Source organism: Pseudophryne corroboree, unplaced genomic scaffold (genome assembly GCF_028390025.1).
Source record: "Pseudophryne corroboree isolate aPseCor3 unplaced genomic scaffold, aPseCor3.hap2 scaffold_943, whole genome shotgun sequence".
Classification (NCBI taxonomy): Eukaryota; Metazoa; Chordata; class Amphibia; order Anura; family Myobatrachidae; genus Pseudophryne; species Pseudophryne corroboree.
The window spans coordinates 171,210-195,203 of NW_026970523.1; the positions used below are offsets into that span (position 1 = coordinate 171,210).

General features: G+C 46.9%; 15 non-coding genes and 1 pseudogene across 15 annotated transcripts; 7 read left to right on the forward strand and 9 right to left on the reverse strand.

Moving 5' to 3' along the window:
- Positions 1-5,552: 5,552 nt before the first annotated feature.
- Positions 5,553-5,668, reverse strand: LOC135047896 (U5 spliceosomal RNA). The gene has a single exon (XR_010239865.1). It is a non-coding gene; the product is annotated as a U5 spliceosomal RNA (small nuclear RNA).
- A 286-nt stretch (positions 5,669-5,954) lies between these two features.
- Positions 5,955-6,070, reverse strand: LOC135047890 (U5 spliceosomal RNA). The gene has a single exon (XR_010239859.1). It is a non-coding gene; the product is annotated as a U5 spliceosomal RNA (small nuclear RNA).
- A 282-nt stretch (positions 6,071-6,352) lies between these two features.
- Positions 6,353-6,468, reverse strand: LOC135047885 (U5 spliceosomal RNA). The gene has a single exon (XR_010239854.1). It is a non-coding gene; the product is annotated as a U5 spliceosomal RNA (small nuclear RNA).
- Positions 6,469-6,612: 144 nt separating this feature from the next.
- On the forward strand, positions 6,613-6,740 carry LOC135047868 (U1 spliceosomal RNA; annotated as a pseudogene).
- A 593-nt stretch (positions 6,741-7,333) lies between these two features.
- On the forward strand, positions 7,334-7,497 carry LOC135047913 (U1 spliceosomal RNA). Its single transcript, XR_010239882.1, has one exon. It is a non-coding gene; the product is annotated as a U1 spliceosomal RNA (small nuclear RNA).
- Positions 7,498-7,649: 152 nt separating this feature from the next.
- LOC135047823 (U1 spliceosomal RNA) lies at positions 7,650-7,812 on the forward strand. The gene has a single exon (XR_010239807.1). It is a non-coding gene; the product is annotated as a U1 spliceosomal RNA (small nuclear RNA).
- A 674-nt stretch (positions 7,813-8,486) lies between these two features.
- On the forward strand, positions 8,487-8,650 carry LOC135047905 (U1 spliceosomal RNA). The gene has a single exon (XR_010239874.1). It is a non-coding gene; the product is annotated as a U1 spliceosomal RNA (small nuclear RNA).
- Positions 8,651-8,802: 152 nt separating this feature from the next.
- LOC135047845 (U1 spliceosomal RNA) lies at positions 8,803-8,965 on the forward strand. The gene has a single exon (XR_010239822.1). It is a non-coding gene; the product is annotated as a U1 spliceosomal RNA (small nuclear RNA).
- Positions 8,966-9,640: 675 nt separating this feature from the next.
- On the forward strand, positions 9,641-9,804 carry LOC135047941 (U1 spliceosomal RNA). The gene has a single exon (XR_010239909.1). It is a non-coding gene; the product is annotated as a U1 spliceosomal RNA (small nuclear RNA).
- Positions 9,805-9,956: 152 nt separating this feature from the next.
- LOC135047844 (U1 spliceosomal RNA) lies at positions 9,957-10,119 on the forward strand. Its single transcript, XR_010239821.1, has one exon. It is a non-coding gene; the product is annotated as a U1 spliceosomal RNA (small nuclear RNA).
- Positions 10,120-19,863: 9,744 nt separating this feature from the next.
- On the reverse strand, positions 19,864-20,027 carry LOC135047918 (U1 spliceosomal RNA). The gene has a single exon (XR_010239887.1). It is a non-coding gene; the product is annotated as a U1 spliceosomal RNA (small nuclear RNA).
- A 655-nt stretch (positions 20,028-20,682) lies between these two features.
- LOC135047821 (U1 spliceosomal RNA) lies at positions 20,683-20,845 on the reverse strand. The gene has a single exon (XR_010239805.1). It is a non-coding gene; the product is annotated as a U1 spliceosomal RNA (small nuclear RNA).
- A 152-nt stretch (positions 20,846-20,997) lies between these two features.
- On the reverse strand, positions 20,998-21,161 carry LOC135047934 (U1 spliceosomal RNA). The gene has a single exon (XR_010239902.1). It is a non-coding gene; the product is annotated as a U1 spliceosomal RNA (small nuclear RNA).
- A 674-nt stretch (positions 21,162-21,835) lies between these two features.
- Positions 21,836-21,998, reverse strand: LOC135047839 (U1 spliceosomal RNA). Its single transcript, XR_010239817.1, has one exon. It is a non-coding gene; the product is annotated as a U1 spliceosomal RNA (small nuclear RNA).
- A 152-nt stretch (positions 21,999-22,150) lies between these two features.
- On the reverse strand, positions 22,151-22,314 carry LOC135047930 (U1 spliceosomal RNA). The gene has a single exon (XR_010239898.1). It is a non-coding gene; the product is annotated as a U1 spliceosomal RNA (small nuclear RNA).
- A 1,381-nt stretch (positions 22,315-23,695) lies between these two features.
- Positions 23,696-23,769, reverse strand: TRNAN-AUU (transfer RNA asparagine (anticodon AUU)). The gene has a single exon. It is a non-coding gene; the product is annotated as a tRNA-Asn (tRNA).
- Positions 23,770-23,994: the final 225 nt, after the last annotated feature.

Below are 23,994 nucleotides of genomic sequence, written 5' to 3' on the forward strand. Positions count from 1 at the left end.
TGTGTTTCTTACAAAAATTCTCCAGATTATTGACTTTTTAAAGTTTTTCTAGGAAACGTTCTAGATGAATGCTTATTAGCCTTTGTCAGTATTGACATTTGCAAGGTGTCTCTGTGGCACAATCAGTTAGCATGTTTGGCTATTAACCAAAAGGTTGGTGGTTCAATCCCACCCAGGGATGTAATTGACCTTGTAATCAGATTTTGGTGATCTTTAAGTAGACAAGTCAAAATTTCAAAAACCCCCCTTATGGTGTAGGGTACCTGGCCTTCTCTGATGTAATCAGAGTTAGATTTGATTAAGTGATTTTATAAAAAAACAGCTAGGAAGCACAATTTAGCAGTGGGTTGCAGAGAAAAAAAATTATGCTGGCAGAAAAGTACAATTGAGTGATTAAACAGCTCTTCATTTTCTGATTTTATGTTTATGCTAACAAATTTGCTCTCTGAAAAGTGTCCACAAAGCCAAGTCTCTGATTAACACCTTTGTAGGAATGGTTTTTCACCTATTACTGAATTAAACTTGCTTCATTGGAAAGGCATCAAAGATGCATCCTCATTTCAATGTCTACTGAAATAATACAGGTTGACACCAGGAAACGTCACTGCATCATTGCTGCTTCCTCATGGGGAAGTCTGTTTAATGTGAAAACAAGGTGATATCTAATCAGCACACAGGTAAGGAATTAAGAAAATCTTTCTTTATGGGTGAAGATGTTTCTCACAAATTGTTGTCCCAATGCATCATTGAAATTCAAGATGGAAGATGATTTTCATATATCACTTGTACATTTTGCATTGCTCTTCTGGTGACAATGTAGTTTGTTTTTGTCAATTACCATTTCAGTAATAGGGTAAAGAAAATTAAGTGGATTTTTTAAAGAAAACAATGCTGTCAATATACTATTAAAACAAATTAAAATGATAAAAGTTATTGTACTTTAAGTAAAAATAAAAGAGCCAAAATATCAATCCCAGTTTTTGATTACTTTAATTATAAAAAAAAAAATGCACATAGCAGAGGATAGTTTCGATCAATCGACCTCTGGGGTATGGGCCCAGCATGCTTCCATTGCACTACTCTGCTGCTCATGGAAGTGTAAGAGATCCTGAAGACTAAATTGATTAAAGGCCTAAAAGTACTTGACTATAAGGAAAGACTTACTAGGCTGAATATTTATACACTAGAAAAGAGGTGCCTAAGAGGAGATATTATTAATATCTTCAAATATGTAAAGATACATAACAAAGAGTTATCAGAGGAATTATTTATTAAAAGAACACGTGGTCACTCGCTGCGACTGGAGGAAAGTTCAGAACGCAATGGAGGAAAGGATTCTTCACTGTTAGGGCAATCAGGATGTGGAATTCCCTGCCAGGGAAGGTGGTAATGGCGGACTCTGTAATTGGATTTAAAAAAGGAATGGATACATTTCTGAATGAAAAAGCTATCCAAGGTTATAATACTTAAAATATCAACATGGTTAATCCGGGGGTAACATGAGTTATAGTAGCTAACTAGTCATAAAACATTATTCAGCAAGTATGTAGAATCATCACAACTTAAAACAGGTTGAACACGATGGGCAATTTGCCTCTATTCAACCTCAAAAACTATGTTACTATATTACTATGTTATTGTAGTATACAGAACACCACAATGCAATGAGCAGTGATAGTGAGCACTGATGAGGATACTAGAACTGACACTGAGCAGCAAGATGCAGCACTGGACTATTAGTAATGTACTGTAGTATGCTGAGCACCACAATGCAGCACAAGACAATGAGCAGTGATACTGAGCACTGATGAGGATACTACTGAGAACTGACACTGAGCAGGAGAGACACACTACTAGTATTACTGAGCAGCAATAAGTAACCACTGATACTGAGCACTGATATTGAGATTTCCACTGAGAGAACATAGCCACGTCCTCTCCGCTCTCTCTTCAATGCACGAGTAAAAATGGCAGCAACGCGCAGCTCTTTATATGGAATCCGAATCTCGCGAGAATCCGACAGCGGGATGATGACATTTTCCCTTGTTCAGGTTTTCCGAGTCAGGCGGGAACAACCGAGCCTGCCTTGGACCAGTGTAAACCACGTGGAGTTTGTGGGGAATTCGGTTCTCGGAGAACCGAACCTGCTCCTCTCTACCTTATACCCATCAATTTTTTTATTTTCAATCTAAGCCCCTGCAGTTTTCTGTAAGCATCTGCTTCGCTATGATGATCAACAAGTCACAAGGGCAAACACTCAGGGTTTGAGGCGTAGATCTTAGGACCAGCTGCTACAAGCATGGCAGAGGTGTCACTATCACTGGTGACACCCAGAGAGGTGGCGAGGGAGATTGTAATGCAGTGCGCGCAGATAAGCAGCGCAATGGTAAAAAGGAGGCATGGTTTCATAGGTAGGGGCGTGGCCTGGTGGCCTGAATCTACATTTTGTTGCTCCGGGTGTCCCGGGGGTTGGGGGCTGCACCCGGGGACTAGTGTGTGAGCGGTGCTGGCTCCTGCACAGTGACAGGGCATGGCCACCCAGCATGACGCCTCCCTTCTTGACCATGCTGTAATTGCAGTCGCACTGCAGTTCAGCGTGATCATAAAAAATGGTGTAGGCTCCTGCTGGGGCAGACTGTATGTGCGCGCAGGAAGCCGCCACCATTTTTGTGATCACAGCGGCTGAATGTGATGTCATACAGCCGCTGTGACCATGCCTCCTGTGTCTCCTCTGTTGCAGACCCCATTTTGAAGCCTTGCCCCCGCACCGCTCCATCTCTGACTTGGAAATGGAGTGTTGCTGACCCACCTCTCCCCCCCTTCCCCGCCCCGATTGACAGGCAGAGGCGATCACATTCTCTGCGGGGTGCCGCAGAAAATGCAGGCACATGCGTATGCTCTTAGCAATTTTTGCAGTTGGATCGCTTATTGTGATTGCAATCCAACCTGAATCAGGCCCTATTACCTATCACAATGCGCTGCGGGCAGTACAAAATTGGGTTAATATAGGAGAAAAACCCCCAGACCTGTGCTCCTTAACTGTACCTGGTGGCTAGTGGAGCGGCTGCCCAGTAATCAGTATCCACCGCAGTGCGCACACGGCCCACCCCCTACGGCCTCGCTCCCCTTCATCAGCGGCCTCGTGATCCGGAAGGGTGGTGTGTGTGTGACTGACCTTAGGATGAAACCGGAGCCTCCGCTGCAGTGACCCAGCAACCAGGGCACGGGAGTATACAGCGCCGCTGGGAGTGATGAAGCTGCAGTAAAGATGTCTATTAGACCTAGCCTGCTGCAGCCCTTGTAGATTCTCATAAAACAAGTTCTTCTTTTCTTGTCAAAATTAATAGCTAAGAATAGGCTGCCTGAGGCAGGCCCCTGTTAAGCGGCCTGCTACTGAAGGCACCAACTACAAACTGAGCTCCCTGTTCATGGAAGCGGGGTTATAGAGGAGAATGCACTGAGCTTCTTGGGAACAGTCAAAAGCTTTGAGCCGGTTGGTGCCTCAGATCAAGATCCTACTCTACACCCCAATGTGAATCCTTGTGGAGTCCAGTGTACCCCACAGAAGAAATTAATATGTCACACCCATTGGCAGCAACCTTAGAATAGCTGCTGACGGGCACAATTGAGAAAGGAAGGGGGGGGGGGGACATTTGAATCCAGCACATAGATGCAATTCAAATATGTAATTTGTACCTTCCTATTTTAAAATATAATGGATGAACCTCACCCTGTGAGAACAATCTTCATGATCAAGAGATCTCATATGCAAAATAAGGATGAGTTGGGATAGGGCTGGGGAGGGTGGCTGCTCGGGCAGCCCCTCCCCCGTCAAGTTAAGGAGATTCAACTGAGGAAGCACAAGGGAACTCTCGTCTGGGGACAACAACTGCAGGGAGACCACATCTTTTCAGATGAACATGGGAGGGCGGAAGGCTGCCTAATACTGAAGCACCATATGCAACAACTAGTACAAGCATTCCTGGGGGAAGGTCTGCAGCAGACGGATTTGCATACGGTGATGTTATCCAAGCAGTGGGCCAAAGTTGACTGGAACCCTCATCTGCATATGAAAAGAGAAAAAGGGCATGCAGGGCATGGCGGCCTTTTGCAGTGCTTGGATGACCCCTAGTTCACATTAAACACCCCCACCCTCCTTTGGTGTGGGGCTCATGTTGGCCATGCCCCATCCCCTGAAGCATTCAAGCTGATTTCTTGCAGCAGCTGGGCACTGTAACAGCTCCAGAGCTGTTCTGTAAGGCAAGTAAAAGGGTGTGGGCCCTGCAGCACCACCTGTAGTTCGCATTGTGCGTTGGAAGGCACAAAGTAAGCAGACGGGAGGAGAAGTCAGGATAGTGCGCAAGGGCATTCTTTTCTCTTAGTCCGTAGAGGATGCTGGGGTCACATTAAGAACCATGGGGTATAGACGGGATCCGCAAGAGACATGGGCACTTTAAGACTTTCAAAGGGTGTGAACTGGCTCCTCCCTCTATGCCCCTCCTCCAGACTCCAGTTATAGGAACTGTGCCCAGGGAGACGGACATTTCGAGGAAAGGATTTATTGTTAAACTAAGGTGAGCATCTTACCAGCTCACACCTTAAGCATGCCGCAGAAAGTGGCATTCAACAGAACACAAGCCAACGGCATGAACAATTGCAGCAAAAAGCTGACCAGAACCATAACACAACATGTGTATAACCACAAGTAATAACTGCAGACACAGTATGGACTGGGACGGGTGCCCAGCATCCTCTACAGACTAAGAGAAAAGGATTTACCGGTAGGTATTAAAATCCTATTTTCTCATACGACCTAGAGGATGCTGGGGTCACATTAAGAACCATGGGGTTATACCAAAGCTCTTGAACGGGTGGGAGAGTGCGTACGACTCTGCAGCACCGAATGACCCAACTTAAGGTTATCATCAGCCAAGGTATCAAACTTGTAAAACTTAGCAAAAGTGTTTACTAAATAGCTGCTCGGCAAAGTTGCAATGCCGAGACTCCCCGACCAGCTGCCAAGGATGAACCCACCTTTCTAGTAGAATGGGTCTTCACCTACTTCAGTAACGGCAATCCTGCCGTGGAACGAGCATGCTGAATCTTACCACAGATCCAGCGCATAATGGTCTACATGGAAGCAGGACACCCAATCCTGATGGGAGCATACAGGACAAACAGAGCCTCTGTTTTCCTAATCTGAACCGTTCTGGTGACATAAATTTTCAAAGTTCTGACCACAGCCAGAGACTTTGACTCAACGAAGGTGTCAGTGGCCAAAGGCACCATGTGGAAAGATGAACCACCTTCGGCAGAAATTGTTGACGTGTCCTCAATTCTGCTCTATCTTCATGAAAGATCAAATAAAGGCTCTTGTGATACTGCATGGTTTGTACTGTTTTCCATGTGCTCCCAGATCTTTCAAGCAAGTAGCATGGTCAAGAAAGTTCTGTTTGAAAAGAAACAAACATTTACTGTCATTGTTATGCAAATAAACTTACATTAAAGCTAACAAGAAAGCACACTCGTTCTGTCTTTAAACTGATAAAAGAAACCCCAATAATATGGGGCATGCAAAAATTGAGATAAAACTCAGTTTTGCTCCTCTCCACGGAAATCTTTAATAAAAGGCGAAATATTTGTTAGTTCTGAAGAGAAACCAGAGCATGACCAAGATTCCACCTGTCGCCTGAGTGCCATGCCAGCAGTTCTCATTCAGATCAAAGTGAGCACCCAATTTGAATGAAAGAAAGCAGATTTCTCACCAGGCTTCCCCTTGCTATAAACATGGTTTGTACTCTTTTCCATGTGCTCCCAGATCTTTCAAGCAATTAGTATGGTCAAGAAAGTTCTGCTTGAAAAGAAACAGACATTTATAGTCATTGTTATGCAAATAAACTTACATTAAAGCTAACAAGAAAGCACACTCGTTCTGTCTTTAAACTGATAAAAGAAACCCCAATAATATGGGGCATGCAAAAATTGAGATAAAACTCAGTTTTGCTCCTCTCCACAGAAATCTTTAATAAAAGGCGAAAGATTTGTTCGTTCTGAAGAGAAACCAGAGCATGACCAAGATTCCACCTGTCGCCTAAATGCTGTGCCAGCAGTCCTCATTCAGATCAAAGTGAGCGCCCAACTTGAAAGAAAGCAGATTTCTCACCTGGCTTCTCCTTGCTATAAGCATGGTTTGTACTGTATTCCATGTGCTCCCAGATCTTTCAAGCAAGTAGCATGGTCAAGAAAGTTCTGTTTGAAAAGAAACAAACATTTACTGTCATTTCTATGCAAATGAGCTTACATTAAAGCTAACAAGAAAGCACACTCGTTCTGTCTTTAAACTGATAAAAGAAACCCCAATAATATGGGGCATGCAAAGATTGAGATAAAACTCGGTTTTGCTCCTCTCCACAGAAATCTTTAGTAAAAGGCGAAAGATTTGTTCGTTCTGAAGAGAAACCAGAGCATGACCAAGATTTTCATCTGAAAATATGTGTTCTCCCTGCAGTTGTTGTCCCCAGATGAGAGTTCCCTTGTGCTGCCTCAGTTGAATCTCCTTTACTTGACAGAGATGTGCCTGAGCAGCGGCCCTCCCCAGCCCTATCCCAAATCATACTTATTTTGCATAGGAGATACCATGGTCATGAAGATTGTTCTCCCAGGGTGAGGTTCATTCATTGCATTCTGGGTATGCTGACCCCTGTGATTTTCCCAAATGTGGGAAACTCGCTTTTATACCCTTGTGCACTATCCTGACTTCTCCTCCTGTCTGCTTACTTTGTGCCTTCCAATGCACAATGCAAACTACAGGTAGTGCTGCAGGGCCCACACCCTTTTACTTGCCTTACAGAGCAGCTCTGGAGCTGTTACAGTGCCAAGCTGCTGCAAGAAATCAGCTTGAATGCTTCAGGGGATGGGGCATGGCCAACATGAGCCCCACACCGAAGGAGGGTGGGGGTGTTTAATGCGAACTAAGGGTCATCCAAGCGCCGCAAAAGGCCGCCATGCCCTGCACACCCCTTTTCTCTTTTCATATGCAGATGAGGGTTCCAGCCAACTTTGGCCCACTGCTTGGATGACATCACCGTATGCAAATCCGTCTTCTGCAGAACTTCCCCCAGGAATGCTTGTACTAGTTGTTGCATTTGGTTTGTTGTTTGGGGGTGCTTCAGTATTAGGCAGCCTTCTGCCCTCCCATGTTCATCTGAAAAAATGTGTTCTCCCTGCAGTTGTTGTCCCCAGATGAGAGTTCCCTTGTGCTGCCTCAGTTGAATCTCCTTTACTTGACAGAGATGTGCATGAGCAGCGGCCCTCCCCAGCCCTATCCCAAATCATACTTATTTTGCATAGGAGATACCATGGTCATGAAGATTGTTCTCCCAGGGTGAGGTTCATTCATTGCATTTTGGGTATGCTGACCCCTGTGATTTACCCAAATGTGGGAAACTCAACTGCATTATTTGTGGTAGTGGGGGACTGTGTTTGTGCTTTCCTCTGGTCAGCTCTGGTAAAACTCAGATTTCTTTGTCTCAGATTTTCCTCTAGCCTTGTTCTTCTTTCGAGAGTTCCCTTGTGCTGCCTCAGTTGGATCTCCTTCACTTTACAGGGAAGTACCCGAGCAGCGACCCTCCCCAGCTCTCGCCCAACTCCTACTTACCTGCCAGGTGAGATACTATGATCATGAAGGTGCTTCTCCCAGGGCAAGGCTCACCCATTGCACTCTGGGTGTGCTGCTCCTGCGATTTCCCCAAATGTGGGAAACTTGACTGCATAATTTGTGTTTCCCCTGGTCGGCTCTCGTATAATTCAGATCTCTTTGTCTCAGGTCTCTCTCCAGCCTAGTTTGCTGTCTGTTTCCACTTCTCTTTTCTTGAGCCGCTCCCTTCTATGCCCTTGCGCACTATCCTGACTTCTCCTCCTTTCTGCTTACTTTGTGCCTTCCAACGCACAATGCGAACTATAGGTAGTGCTGCAGGGCCCACACCCTTTTACTTGCCTTACAGAGCAGCTCTGGAGCTGTTACAGTGCCCAGCTGCTGCAAGAAATCAGCTTGAATGCTTCAGGGGCTGGGGCATAGCCAACATGAGCCCCACACCGAAGGAGGGTGGAGGTGTTTAATGCAAACTAGGGGTCATCCAAGTGCCGCAAAAGGCCGCCATGCCCTGCATAACCCTTTTCTCTTTTTATATGCAGATGAGGGTTCCAGCCAACTTTGGCCCACTGCTTGGATGACATCACCGTATGCAAATCCGTCTTCTGCAGACCTTCACCCTGGAATGCTTTTACTAGTTGTTGCATTTGGTTTGTTGTTTGGGGATGCTTCAGTATTAGGCAGCCTTCTGCCCTCCCATGTTCATCTGAAAATATGTGTTCTCCCTGCAGTTGTTGTACCCAGATGAGAGTTCCCTTGTGCTGCCTCAGTTGAATCTCCTTTACTTGACAGAGATGTGCCTGAGCAGCGGCCCTCCCCAGCCCTATCCCAAATCATACTTATTTTGCATAGGAGTTACCATGGTCATGAAGATTGTTCTCCCAGGGTGAGGTTCATTCATTGCATTCTGGGTATGCTGACCCCTGTGATTTCCCCAAATGTGGGAAACTCGACTGCATTATTTGTGGTAGTGGGGGACTGTGTTTGTGCTTTCCTCTGGTCAGCTCTGGTAAAAGTCAGATTTCTTTGTCTCAGATCTTCCTCTAGCCTTGTTCTTCTTTCGAGAGTTTCTTTGTGCTGCCTCAGTTGGATCTCCTTCACTTGACAGGGGGGTGCCCGAGCAGCGACCCTCCCCAGCTCTAGCCCAACTCCTACTTACCTGCCAGGTGAGATACTATGATCAGGAAGTTGCTTCTCCCAGGGCAAGGCTCACCCATTGCACTCTGGGTGTGCTGCTCCTACGATTTCCCCAAATGTGGGACACTTGACTGCATAATTTGTGTTTCCTCTGGTCGGCTCTCGTATAATTCAGATCTCTTTGTCTCAGGTCTTTCTCCAGCCTAGTTTGCTGTCTGTTTCCACTTCTTTTATCTTGAGCCCCTCCCTTCTATACCCTTGTGCACTATCCTGACTTCTCCTCCCGTCTGCTTACTTTGTGCCTTCCAATGCACAATGCAAACTACAGGTAGTGCTGCAGGGCCCACACAATCTTTTACTTGCCTTACAGAGCAGCTCTGGAGCTGTTACAGTGCCCAGCTGCTGCAAGAAATCAGCTTGAATGCTTCAGGGGATGGGGCATGGCCAACATGAGCCCCACACCAAAGGTGGGTGGGGGTGTTTAATGCGAACTAGGGGTCATCCAAGCACCGCAAAAGGCCGCCATGCCCTGCACGCCCCTTTTCTCTTTTCATATGCAGATGAGGGTTGAAGCCAACTTTGACCCACTGCTTGGATGACATCACCATATGCAAATCCATCTGCGGCAGGCCTTCCCCCAGGAATGCTTGCACTAGTTGTTGCATTTGGTTTGTTGTTTGGGGGTGCTTCAGTTTTAGGCAGCCTTCTGCCCTCCCATGTTCATCTGAAAATATGTGTTCTCCCTGCAGTTGTTGTCCCCAGATGAGAGTTCCCTTGTGCTGCCTCAGTTGAATCTCCTTTACTTGACAGAGATGTGCCTGAGCAGCGGCCCTCCCAGCCCTATCCCAAATCATACTTATTTTGCATAGGAGACACCATGGTCATGAAGATTGTTCACCCAGGGTGAGGTTCATTCATTGCATTCTGGGTATGCTGACCCCTGTGATTTCCCCAAATGTGGGAAACTCGCCTGCATTTTTTGTGGTAGTGGGGGACTGTGTTTGTGTTTTCCTCTGGTCAGCTCTGGTAAAAGTCAGATTTCTTTGTCTCATATATTCCTCTAGCCTTGTTCTTCTTTCGAGAGTTCCCTTGTGCTGCCTCAGTTGGATCTCCTTCACTTGACAGGGGGGTGCCCGAGCAGTGACCCTCCCCAGCTCTAGCCCAACTCCTACTTACCTGCCAGGTGAGATACTATGATCATGAAGGTGCTTCTCCCAGGGCTAGGCTCACCCATTGCACTCTGGGTGTGCTGCTCCTGCGATTTCCCCAAATGTGGGAAACTTGATTGCATAATTTGTGTTTCCCCTGGTCGGCTCTCGTATAATTCAGATCTCTTTGTCTCAGGTCTCTCTCCAGCCTAGTTTGCTGTCTGTTTCCACTTCTCTTTTCTGGAGCCACTGCCTTCTATGCCCTTGCGCACTATCCTGACTTCTCCCGTCTGCTTACTTTGTGCCTTCCAACACACAATGCGAACTACAGGTAGTGCTGCAGGGCCCACACCCTTTTAGTTGCCTTACAGAGCAGCTCTGGAGCTGTTACAGTGCCCAGCTGCTGCAAGAAATCAGCTTGAATGCTTCAGGGGCTGGGGCATAGCCAACATGAGCCCAACACCAAAGGAGGGTGGGGGTGTTTAATGCGAACTAGGGGTCATCCAAGCACCGCAAAAGGCCGCCATGCCCTGCATGCCCCTTTTCTCTTTTCATATGCAAATGAGGGTTCCAGCCAACTTTGGCCCACTGCTTGGATGACATCACCGTATGCAAATCCGTCTGCTGCAGACCTTCCCCCAGGAATGCTTGTACTAGTTGTTGCATATGGTTTGATATTTGATGGTGCTTCAGTATTAGGCAGCCTTCTGCCCTCCCATGTTCATCTGAAAAGATGTGGTCTCCCTGCAGTTGTTGTCCCCAGACGAGAGTTCCCTTGTGCTTCCTCAGTTGAATCTCCTTAACTTGACGGGGGAGGGGCCGAGCAGCCACCCTCCCCAGCCCTATCCCAACTCATACTTATTTTGCATATGAGATCTCTTGATCATGAAGATTGTTCTCACAGGGTGAAGTTCATCCATTATATTTTAAAATAGGAAGGTACAAATTACATATTTGAATTGCATCTATGTGCTGGATTCAAATGTCCCCCCCCCCCTTCCTTTCTCAATTGTGCCCATCAGCAGCTATTCTAAGGTTGCTGCCAATGGGTGTGACACATTAATTTCTTCTGTGGGGTACACAGGACTCCACAAGGATTCACATTGGGGTGTAGAGTAGGATCTTGATCTGAGGCACCAACCGGCTCAAAGCTTTTGACTGTTCCCAAGATGCTCAGTGCATCCTCCTCTATAACTCCGCTTCCATGAACAGGGAGCTCAGTTTGTAGTTGGTGCCTTCAGTAGCAGGCCACTTAACAGGGGCCTGCCTCAGGCAGCCTATTCTTAGCTATTCATTTTGACAAGAAAAGAAGAACTTGTTTTATGAGAATCTACAAGGGCTGCAGCAGGCTAGGTCTAATAGACATCTTTACTGCAGCTTCATCACTCCCAGCGGCGCTGTATACTCCCGTGCCCTGGTTGCTGGGTCACTGCAGCGGAGGCTCCGGTTTCTTCCTAAGGTCAGTCACACACACACCGCCCTTCCGGATCACGAGGCCGCTGATGAAGGGGAGCGTGGCCGTAGGGGGTGGACCGTGTGCGCACTGGCGTGGACACTGATTACTGGGCAGCCGCTCCACTAGCCACCAGGTACAGTTAAGGAGCACAGGTCTGGGGGTTTTTCTCCTATATTAAACCAATTTTGTACTGCCCGCAGCGCATTGTGATAGGTAATAGGGCCTGATTCAGGTTGGATTGCAATCACAATAAGTGATCCAACTGCAAAAATTGCTAAGAGCATACGCATGTGCCTGCATTTTCTGCGGCACCCCGCAGAGAATGCGATCGCCTCTGCCTGTCAATCGGGGCAGGGGGGGAGAGGGGGGTCAGCAACACTCCATTTCCAAGTCAGGGATGGAGCGGTGCGGGGGCAAGGCTTCAAAATGGGGTCTGCAATGGAGGAGACACAGGGGGCGTGGTCACAGCGGCTGTATGACATCACATTCAGCCGCTGTGATCACAAAAATGGTGGCGGCTTCCTGCGCGCACATACAGTCTGCACCAGCAGGAGGCTACACCATTTTTTATGATCACGCTGAACTGCAGTGCGACTGCAATTACAGCATGGTCAAGAAGGGAGGCGTCATGCTGGGTGGCCATAAGAGATGAGCGGGTTCGGTTCCTCGGAATCCGAACCCGCCCGAACTTCACCCTTTTTTGCACGGGTCCGAGCAGACTCGGATCCTCCCGCCTTGCTCGGTTAACCCGAGCGCGCCCGAACGTCATCATCCCGCTGTCGGATTCTCACGAGACTTGGATTCTATATAAGGAGCCGCGCGTCGCCGCCATTTTCACACGTGCATTGAGATTGATAGGGAGAGGACGTGGCTGGCGTCCTCTCCGTTTAGATTAGAAGATAGAGACGAGTGACATTTGATTTACTACTAATTTGGGGAGCAGTTGAACTTGTCAGGAGTACTCAGTAGTGCAGAGTTTTGCTGATAGTGACCACCAGTTTTATTATTTATAATCCGTTCTCTGCCTGAAAAAAAACGATACACATACCATATCTGTGCTCAGCCTCAGTGTGCTGCATGATATATCATCTATGTATATCTGACTGTGCTGAGTGCTCACTGCTCACACAGCTTAATTGTGGGGGAGACTGGGGAGCAGTTATAGCAGGAGTACAGTGCACACTTTTGCTGCCAGTGTGACCACCAGTATATTGTCTGCCTGAAAAAGTTAAACACTCCTGTGGTGTTTTTTTTTTTATTCTATAAACGCATTCTGCTGACAGTGTCCAGCAGGTCCGTCATACATATATTATATAAATATTTATCTGCAGTAGTGTTATATTTTTTTTTTCATCTTTATCATCTCTATATTAGCAGACGCAGTACGGTAGTCCACGGCTGTGGCTATCTCTGTGTCGTCAGTGCTCGTCCATAATTGTATACCTACCTACCTGTGGTGGTTTTTTTTTTTCTATCTTCTTCATACTAGTAGTTTAGGAGTCTACTGACAGTGTCCACCAGGTCCATCATTATATTATATACCTACAGTAGTAATATATTTATTATATTATCTATACTAGCAGACGCAGTACGGTAGTCCACGGCTGTGGCTATCTCTGTGTCGTCAGTGCTCGTCCATAATTGTATACCTACCTACCTGTGGTGGGGTTTTTTTTTTATCTTCTTCATACTAGTAGTTTAGCAGTCTGCTGACAGTGTCCACCAGGTCCGTCATTATATTATATACCTACAGTAGTAATATATTTATTATATTATCTATACTAGCAGACGCAGTACGGTAGTCCACGGCTGTACCTACCTCTGTGTCGTCAGTGCTCGTCCATAATTGTATACCTACCTGTGGTGGGGTTTTTTTTTCTATCTTCTTCATACTAGTAGTTTAGGAGTCTGCTGACAGTGTCCACCAGGTCCGTCATTATATTATATACCTACAGTAGTAATATATTTAGTATATTATCTATACTAGCAGACGCAGTACGGTAGTGCACGGCTGTACCTACCTCTGTGTCGTCACTCGTCCATAATTGTATACCTAACTGTGGTGGGTTTTTTTTTCTATCTTCTTCATACTAGTAGTTTAGCAGTCTGCTGACAGTGTCCACCAGGTCCATCATTATATTATATATACCTACAGTAGTTATATATATTTTTTTTTATATCATTAATTATCATCTCTATACTAGCAGACGCAGTACGGTAGGCCACGGCTGTGGCTATCTCTGTGTCGTCAGTGCTCGTCCATAATTGTATACCTACCTACCTGTGGTGCAAGTTTTTTTCTATCTTCTTCATACTAGTAGTTTAGCAGTCTGCTGACAGTGTCCACCAGGTCCGTCATTATATTATATATACCTACAGTAGTTATATATATATTTTTTTATATCATTAATTATCATCTCTATACTAGCAGACGCAGTACGGTAGTCCACGGCTGTAGCTACCTCTGTGTCGTCAGTCACTCGTCATCCATAAGTATACTAGTATCCATCCATCTCCATTGTTTACCTGAGGTGCCTTTTAGTTGTGCCTATTAAAATATGGAGAACAAAAATGTTGAGGTTCCAAAAATAGGGAAAGATCAAGATCCACTTCCACCTCGTGCTGAAGCTGCTGCCACTAGTCATGGCCGAGACGATGAAATTCCATCAACGTCGTCTGCCAAGGCCGATGCCCAATGTCATAGTACAGAGCATGTAAAATCCAAAACACAAAAGATCAGTAAAAAATGGACTCAAAAATCTAAATAAAAATCGTCGGAGGAGAAGCGTAAACTTGCCAATATGCCATTTACCACACGGAGTGGCAAGGAACGGCTGAGGCCCTGGCCTATGTTCATGGCTAGTGGTTCAGCTTCACATGAGGATGGAAGCACTCAGCCTCTCGCTAGAAAAATGAAAAGACTTAAGCTGGCAAAAGCACAGCAAAGAACTGTGCGTTCTTCAAAATCACAAATCCACAAGGAGAGTCCAATTGTGTCGGTTGCGATGCCTGACCTTCCCAACACTGGACGTGAAGAGCATGCACCTTCCACCATTTGCACGCCCCCTGCAAGTGCTGGAAGGAGCACCCGCAGTCCAGTTCCTGATAGTCAGATTGAAGATGTCAGTGTTGAAGTACACCAGGATGAGGAGGATATGGGTGTTGCTGGCGCTGGGGAGGAAATTGACAAGGAGGATTCTGATGGTGAGGTGGTTTGTTTAAGTCAGGCACCCGGCGAGACACCTGTTGTCCGTGGGAGGAATATGGCCATTGACATGCCTGGTGAAAATACCAAAAAAATCAGCTCTTCGGTGTGGAAGTATTTCAACAGAAATGCGGACAACAGGTGTCAAGCCGTGTGTTGCCTTTGTCAAGCTGTAATAAGTAGGGGTAAGGACGTTAACCACCTCGGAACATCCTCCCTTATACGTCACCTGCAGCGCATTCATCATAAGTCAGTGACAAGTTCAAAAACTTTGGGCGACAGCGGAAGCAGTCCACTGACCAGTAAATCCCTTCCTCTTGTAACCAAGCTCACGCAAACCACCCCACCAACTCCCTCAGTGTCAATTTCCTCCTTCCCCAGGAATGCCAATAGTCCTGCAGGCCATGTCACTGGCAATTCTGACGAGTTCTCTCCTGCCTGGGATTCCTCCGATGCATCCTTGAGTGTAACGCCTACTGCTGCTGGCGCTGCTGTTGTTGCTGCTGGGAGTCGATGGTCATCCCAGAGGGGAAGTCGTAAGACCACTTTTACTACTTCCACCAAGCAATTGACTGTCCAACAGTCCTTTGCAAGGAAGATGAAATATCACAGCAGTCATCCTGCTGCAAAGCGGATAACTGAGGCCTTGGCATCCTGGGCAGTGAGAAACGTGGTTCCGGTATCCATCATTACTTCAGAGCCAACTATAGACTTGATTGAGGTACTGTGTCCCCGGTACCAAATACCATCTAGGTTCCATTTCTCTAGGCAGGCGATACCGAAAATGTACACAGACCTCAGAAAAAGACTCACCAGTGTCCTAAAAAATGCAGTTGTACCCAATGTCCACTTAACCACGGACATGTGGACAAGTGGAGCAGGGCAGACTCAGGACTATATGACTGTGACAGCCCACTGGGTAGATGTATTGACTCCCGCCGCAAGAACAGCAGCGGCGGCACCAGTAGCAGCATCTCGCAAACGCCAACTCTTTCCTAGGCAGGCTACGCTTTGTATCACCGCTTTCCAGAATACGCACACAGCTGAAAACCTCTTACGGCAACTAAGGAAGATCATCACAGAATGGCTTACCCCAATTGGACTCTCCTGTGGATTTGTGGCATCGGACAACGCCAGCAATATTGTGCGTGCATTATATCTGGGCAAATTCCAGCACGTCCCATGTTTTGCACATACCTTGAATTTGGTGGTGCAGAATTATTTAAAAAACGACAGGGGCGTGCAAGAGATGCTGTCGGTGGCCACAAGAATTGCGGGACACTTTCGGCGTACAGGCACCACGTACAGAAGACTGGAGCAACACCAAAAACGCCTGAACCTGCCCTGCCATCATCTGAAGCAAGAAGTGGTAACGAGGTGGAATTCAACCCTCTATATGCTTCAGAGGATGGAGGAGCAGCAAAAGGCCATTCAAGCCTATACATCTGACCACGATATAGGAGGTGGAATGCACCTGTCTCAAGCGCAGTGGAGAATGATTTCAACGTTGTGCAAGGTTCTGCAACCTTTTGAACTTGCCACACGTGAAGTCAGTTCAGACACTGCCAGCCTGAGTCAGGTCATTCCCGTCATCAGGCTTTTGCAGAAGAAGCTGGAGACATTGAAGGAGGAGCTAAGACAGAGCGATTCCGCTAGGCATGTGGGACTTGTGGATGGAGCCCTTCATTCGCTTAACCAGGATTCACGGGTGGTCAATCTGTTGAAATCAGAGCACTACATTTTGGCCACCGTGCTCGATCCTAGATTTAAAACCTACGTTGTATCTCTCTTTCCGGCAGACACAAGTCTGCAGGGGTTCAAAGACCTGCTGGTGAGAAAATTATCAAGTCAAGCGGAACTTGATCGGTCAACAGCTCCTCCTTCACATTCTCCCGCAATTGGGGGTGCGAGGAAAAGGCTCAGAATTCCGAGCCCACCCGCTGGCGGTGATGCAGGGCAGTCTGGAGCGACTGCTGATGCTGACATCTGGTCCGGACTGAAGGACCTGCCAACGATTACGGACATGTCGTCTACTGTCACTGCATATGATTCTCTCACCATTGAAAGAATGGTGGAGGATTATATGAGTGACCGCATCCAAGTAGGCATGTCAGACAGTCCGTACGTATACTGGCAGGAAAAAGAGGCAATTTGGAGGCCCTTGCACAAACTGGCTTTATTCTACCTAAGTTGCCCTCCCACAAGTGTGTACTCCGAAAGAGTGTTTAGTGCCGCCGCTCACCTTGTCAGCAATCGGCGTACGAGGTTACTTCCAGAAAATGTGGAGAAGATGATGTTCATTAAAATGAATTATAATCAATTTCTCCGTGGAGACATTGACCAGCAGCAATTGCCTCCACAAAGTACACAGGAAGCTGAGATGGTGGATTCCAGTGGGGACGAATTGATAATCTGTGAGGAGGGGGATGTACACGGTGATGAATCGGAGGATGATGATGAGGTGGACATCTTGCCTCTATAGAGCCAGTTTGTGCAAGGAGAGATTAATTGCTTCTTTTTTGGTGGGGGTCCAAACCAACCCGTCATTTCAGTCACAGTCGTGTGGCAGACCCTGTCACTGAAATGATGGGTTGGTTAAAGTGTGCATGTCCTGTTTATACAACATAAGGGTGGGTGGGAGGGCCCAAGGCAATTCCACCTTGCACCTCTTTTTTCTTTTATTTTTCTTTGCGTCATGTGCTGTTTGGGGAGTGTTTTTTGGAAGGGCCATCCTGCGTGACACTGCAGTGCCACTCCTAGATGGGCCAGGTGTTTGTGTCGGCCACTTGGGTCGCTGAGCTTAGTCACACAGCTACCTCATTGCGCCTCTTTTTTTCTTTGCGTCATGTGCTGTTTGGGGAGTGTTTTTTGGAAGGGCCATCCTGCGTGACACTGCAGTGACACTCCTAGATGGGCCAGGTGTTTGTGTCGTCCACTTGGGTCGCTGAGCTTAGTCACACAGCTACCTCATTGCGCCTCTTTTTTTCTTTGCGTCATGTGCTGTTTGGGGAGTGTTTTTTGGAAGGGCCATCCTGCGTGACACTGCAGTGCCACTCCTAGATGGGCCAGGTGTTTGTGTCGGCCACTTGGGTCGCTGAGCTTAGTCACACAGCTACCTCATTGCGCCTCTTTTTTTCTTTGCGTCATGTGCTGTTTGGGGAGTGTTTTTGGAAGGGCCATCCTGCGTGACACTGCAGTGCCACTCCTAGATGGGCCAGGTGTTTGTGTCGGCCACTTGGGTCGCTGAGCTTAGTCACACAGCTACCTCATTGCACCTCTTTTTTTCTTTGCGTCATGTGCTGTTTGGGGAGTGTTTTTTGGAAGGGCCATCCTGCGTGACACTGCAGTGCCACTCCTAGATGGGCCAGGTGTTTGTGTCGGCCACTTGGGTCGCTGAGCTTAGTCACACAGCTACCTCATTGCGCCTCTTTTTTTCTTTGCGTCATGTGCTGTTTGGGGAGTGTTTTTTGGAAGGGCCATCATGCGTGACACTGCAGTGCCACTCCTAGATGGGCCAGGTGTTTGTGTCGGCCACTTGGGTCACTGAGCTTAGTCATCCAGCGACCTCGGTGCAAATTTTAGGACTAAAAATAATATTGTGAGGTGTGAGGTGTTAAGAATAGACTGAAAATGAGTGGAAATTATGGTTATTGAGGTTAATAATACTTTGGGATCAAAATGACTCCCAAATTCTATGATTTAAGCTGTTTTTTAGGGTTTTTTGAAAAAAACACCCGAATCCAAAACACACCCGAATCCGACAAAAAAAATTCGGTGAGGTTTAGCCAAAACGCGTTCGAACCCAAAACACGGCCGCGGAACCGAACCCAAAACCAAAACACAAAACCCGAAAAATTTCCGGTGCACATCTCTAGTGGCCATGCCATGTCACTGTGCAGGAGCCAGCACCGCTCACACACTAGTCTCCGGTGCAGCCCCCAACCCCCGGGACACCCGGAGCAACAAAATGTAGATTCAGGCCACCAGGCCACGCCCCTACCTATGAAACCATGCCTCCTTTTTACCATTGCGCTGCTTATCTGCGCGCACTGCATTACAATCTCCCTCGCCACCTCTCTGGGTGTCACCAGTGATAGTGACACCTCTGCCATGCTTGTAGCAGCTGGTCCTAAGATCTACGCCTCAAGCCCTGAGTGTTTGCCCTTGTGACTTGTTGATCATCATAGCAAAGCAGATGCTTACAGAAAACTGCAGGGGCTTAGATTGAAAATAAAAAAAATTGATGGGTATAAGGTAGAGAGGAGCGGGTTCGGTTCTCCGAGAACCGAATTCCCCACGAACTCCACGTGGTTTACACTGGTACGAGGTAGGCTCGGTTGTTCCCGCCTGACTCGGAAAACCTGAACAAGGGAAAATGTCATCATCCCGCTGTCGGATTCTCGCGAGATTCGGATTCCATATAAAGAGCTGCGCGTTGCCGCCATTTTTACTCGTGCATTGAAGAGAGAGCGGAGAGGACGTGGCTATGTTCTCTCAGTGGAAATCTCAATATCAGTGCTCAGTATCAGTGGATACTTATTGCTGCTCAGTAATACTAGTAGTGTGTCTCTCCTGCTCAGTGTCAGTTCTCAGTAGTATCCTCATCAGTGCTCAGTATCACTGCTCATTGTCTTGTGCTGCATTGTTGTGCTCAGCATACTACAGTACATTACTAATAGTCCAGTGCTGCATCTTGCTGCTCAGTGTCAGTTCTAGTATCCTCATCAGTGCTCACTATCACTGCTCATTGCATTGTGGTGTTCTGTATACTACAGTAACATAGTAATATAGTAACATATAGTAACATAGTTTTTGAGGTTGAATAGAGGCAAATTGCCCATCGTGTTCAACCTGTTTTAAGTTGTGATGATTCTACATACTTGCTGAATAATGTTTTATGACTAGTTAGCTACTACAACTCATGTTACCCCCGGATTAACCATATTGATATTTTAAGTATTATAACCTTGGATAGCTTTTTCATTCAGAAATGTATCCATTCCTTTTTTAAATCCAATTACAGAGTCCGCCATTACCACCTTCCCTGGCAGGGAATTCCACATCCTGATTGCCCTAACAGTGAAGATCATAGTATTTCACCTGGCAGGTAAGTAGGAGTTGGGCCAGAGCTGTGGAGGATTGCTGCTCGGGCACCCCCTGTCAAGTGAAGGAGATCCAACTGAGGCAGCACAAGGGAACTCTCGAAAGAAGAACAAGGCTAGAGGAAGATCTGAGACAAAGAAATCTGACTTTTACCAGAGCTGACCAGAGGAAAGCACAAACACAGTCCCCCACTACCACAAATAATGCAGTCGAGTTTCCCACATTTGGGGAAATCACAGGGGTCAGCATACCCAGAATGCAATGAATGAACCTCACCCTGGGAGAACAATCTTCATGACCATGGTATCGCCTATGCAAAATAAGTATGATTTGGGATAGGGCTGGGGAGGGCCGCTGCTCAGGCACATCTCTGTCAAGTAAAGGAGATTCAACTGAGGCAGCACAAGGGAACTCTCATCTGGGGACAACAACTGCAGGGAGAACACATATTTTCAGATGAACATGGGAGGGCAGAAGGCTGCCTAATACTGAAGCACCCCCAAACAACAAACCAAATGCAACAACTAGTACAAGCATTCCTGGGGGAAGTTCTGCAGAAGACGGATTTGCATACGGTGATGTCATCCAAGCAGTGGGCCAAAGTTGTCTGGAACCCTCATCTGCATATGAAAAGAGAAAAGGGGTATGCAGGGCATGGCGGCCTTTTGCGGCGCTTGGATGACCCTTAGTTCGCATTAAACACCCCCACCCTCCTTCGGTGTGGGGCTCATGTTGACAATGCCCCAGCCCCTGAAGCATTCAAGCTGATTTCTTACAGCAGCTTGGCACTGTAACAGCTCCAGAGCTGCTCTGTAAGGCAAGTAAAAGGGTGTGTAGTTTGCATTGTGCATTGGAAGGCACAAAGTAAGCAGACAGGAGGAGAAGTCAGGATAGTGCACAAGGGTATAAAAGGGAGGGGCTCAAGAAAAAAGAAGTGGAAACAGACAGCAAACTAGGCTGGAGAGAGACCTGAGACAAAGAGATCTGAATTATACGAGAGCCGACCAGGGGAAACACAAATTATGCAGTCAAGTTTCCCACATTTGGGGAAATCGCAGGGGCAGCACACCCAGAGTGCAATGGGTGAGCCTTGCCCTGGGAGAAGCACCTTCATGATCATAGTATCTCACCTGGCAGGTAAGTAGGAGTTGGGCTTGAGCTGGGGAGGGTCGCTGCTCGGGCACCCCCCTGTCAAGTGAAGGAGATCCAACTGAGGCAGCACAAGGGAACTCTCGAAAGAAGAACAAGGCTAGAGGAAGATCTGAAACAAAGAAATCTGACTTTTACCAGAGCTGACCAGAGGAAAACACAAACACAGTCCCCCACTACCACAAATAATGCAGTCGAGTTACCCACATTTGGGGAAATCACAGGGGTCAGCATACCCAGAATGCAATGAATGAACCTCACCCTGGGAGAATAATCTTCATGACCATGGTATCTCCTATGCAAAATAAGTATGATTTGGGATAGGGCTGGGGAGGGCCGCTGCTCAGGCACATCTCTGTCAAGTAAAGGAGATTCAACTGAGGCAGCACAAGGGAACTCTCATCTGGGGACAACAACTGCAGGGAGAACACATATTTTCAGATGAACATGGGAGGGCAGAAGGCTGCCTAATACTGAAGCACCCCCAAACAACAAACCAAATGCAACAACTAGTGCAAGCATTCCTGGGGGAAGGCCTGCCGCAGATGGATTTGCATATGGTGATGTCATCCAAGCAGTGGGTCAAAGTTGGCTACAACCTTCGTCTGCATATGAAAAGAGAAAAGGGGCGTGCAGGGCATGGCGGCCTTTTGCGGTGCTTGGATGACCCTTAGTTTGCATTAAACACCCCCACCCTCCTTCGGTGTGGGTCTCATGTTGGCCATGCCCCAGCCCCTGAAGCATTCAAGCTGATTTCTTGCAGCAGCATGGCACTGTAACAGCTCCAGAGCTGCTCTGTAAGGCAAGTAAAAGGGTGTGGGCCCTGCAGCACTACCTGTAGTTTGCATTGTGCATTGGAAGGCACAAAGTAAGCAGACAGGAGGAGAAGTCAGGATAGTGCACAAGGGTATAAAAGGGAGGGGCTCAAGAAAAAAGAAGTGGAAACAGACAGCAAACTAGGCTGTAGAGAGACCTGAGACAAAGAGATCTGAATTATACGAGAGCCGACCAGGGGAAACACAAATTCTGCAGTCAAGTTTCCCACATTTGGGGAAATCGCAGGGGCAGCACACCCAGAGTGCAATGGGTGAGCCTTGCCCTGGGAGAAGCACCTTCATGATCATAGTATCTCACCTGGCAGGTAAGTAGGAGTTGGGCTAGAGCTGTGGAGGGTCGCTGCTCGGGCACCCCCCTGTCAAGTGAAGGAGATCCAACTGAGGCAGCACAAGGGAACTCTCGAAAGAAGAACAAGGCTAGAGGAAGATCTGAGACAAAGAAATCTGACTTTTACCAGAGCTGACCAGAGGAAAACACAAACACAGTCCCCCACTACAACAAATAATGCAGTCGAGTTACCCACATTTGGGGAAATCACAGGGGTCAGCATACCCAGAATGCAATGAATGAACCTCACCCTGGGAGAACAATCTTCATGACCATGGTATCTCCTATGCAAAATAAGTATGATTTGGGATAGGGCTGGGGAGGGCCGCTGCTCAGGCACATCTCTGTCAAGTAAAGGAGATTCAACTGAGGCAGCACAAGGGAACTCTCATCTGGGGACAACAACTGCAGGGAGAACACATATTTTCAGATGAACATGGGAGGGAAGAAGGCTGCCTAATACTGAAGCACCCCCAAACAACAAACCAAATGCAACAACTAGTGCAAGCATTCCTGGGGGAAGGCCTGCAGCAGATGGATTTGCATATGGTGATGTCATCCAAGCAGTGGGTCAAAGTTGGCTTCAACCCTCGTCTGCATATGAAAAGAGAAAAGGAGCGTGCAGGGCATGGCGGCCTTTTGCGGCGCTTGGATGACCCCTAGTTCGCATTAAACACCTCCACCCTCCTTCGGTGTGGGGCTCATGTTGGCTATGCCCCAGCCCCTGAAGCATACAAGCTGATTTCTTGCAGCAGCTGGGCACTGTAACAGCTCTAGAGCTGCTCTGTACGGCAAGTAAAAGGGTGTGGGCCCTGCAGCACTACCTGTAGTTTGCATTGTGCATTGGAAGGCACAAAGTAAGCAGACGGGAGAAGTCAGGATAGTGCGCAAGGGCATAGAAGGGAGCAGCTCAAGAAAAGAGAAGTGGAAACAGACAGCAAACTAGGCTGGAGAGAGACCTGAGACAAAGAGATCTGAATTATACGAGAGCCGACCAGGGGAAACACAAATTATGCAGTCAAGTTTCCCACATTTGGGGAAATCTGTCACCAGAAGAGCAATGCAAAATGTACAAGTGATATATTAAAATCATCTTCCATCTTGAATTTCAATGATGCATTGGGACAACAATTTTGTGAGAAACATCTTCACCCATAAAGAAAGATTTTCTTAATTCCTTATCTGTGTGCTGATTAGATATTACCTTGTTTTCACATTAAACAGACTTCCACATGAGAAAGCAGCAAGGATGCAGTAACGTTTATGTTTCCTGGTGTCAACCTGTATTATTTCAGTAGACATTGAAATGAGGATGCATCTTGCTGCCTTTCCAATGTAGCAAGTTTAATTCAGTAATAGGTGAAAAAACATTCCTACAAAGGTGTTAATCAGAGACTTGGCTTTGTGGACACTTTTCAGAGAGCAAATTTGTTAGCATAAAAATAAAGTCAGAAAATGAAGAGCTGTTTAATCACTCAATTGGACTTTTCTGCCAGCATAATTTTTTTTTCTCTGCAACCCACTGCTAAATTGTGCTTCCTAGCTGTTTTTTATAAAATCACTTAATCAAATCTAACTCTGATTACATCAGAGAAGGCCAGGTACCCTACACCATAAGAGGGGGTTTGAAATTTTGACTTGTCTACTTAAAGATCACCAAAATCTGATCACAAGGTCAATTACATCCCTGGGTGGGATTGAACCACCAACCTTTTGGTTAATAGCCAAACATGCTAACCGATTGCACCACAGAGACACCTCGTAAAAGTCCATTCTGACAAAGGCTAATAAGCATTCATCTAGAACGTTTCCTAGAAAAACTTTAAAAAGTCAATAATCTGGAGAGTTTTTGTAAGAAACACATTGCTACTTTCCCATGATGAGTGAGTGCTTCAGGATCTCTTGCACTTACATGAGCAGCAGAGTACTGCAACGGAAGCATGCTGGGCCCATAACCCAGAGGTAGGCAGATTGAAACTAT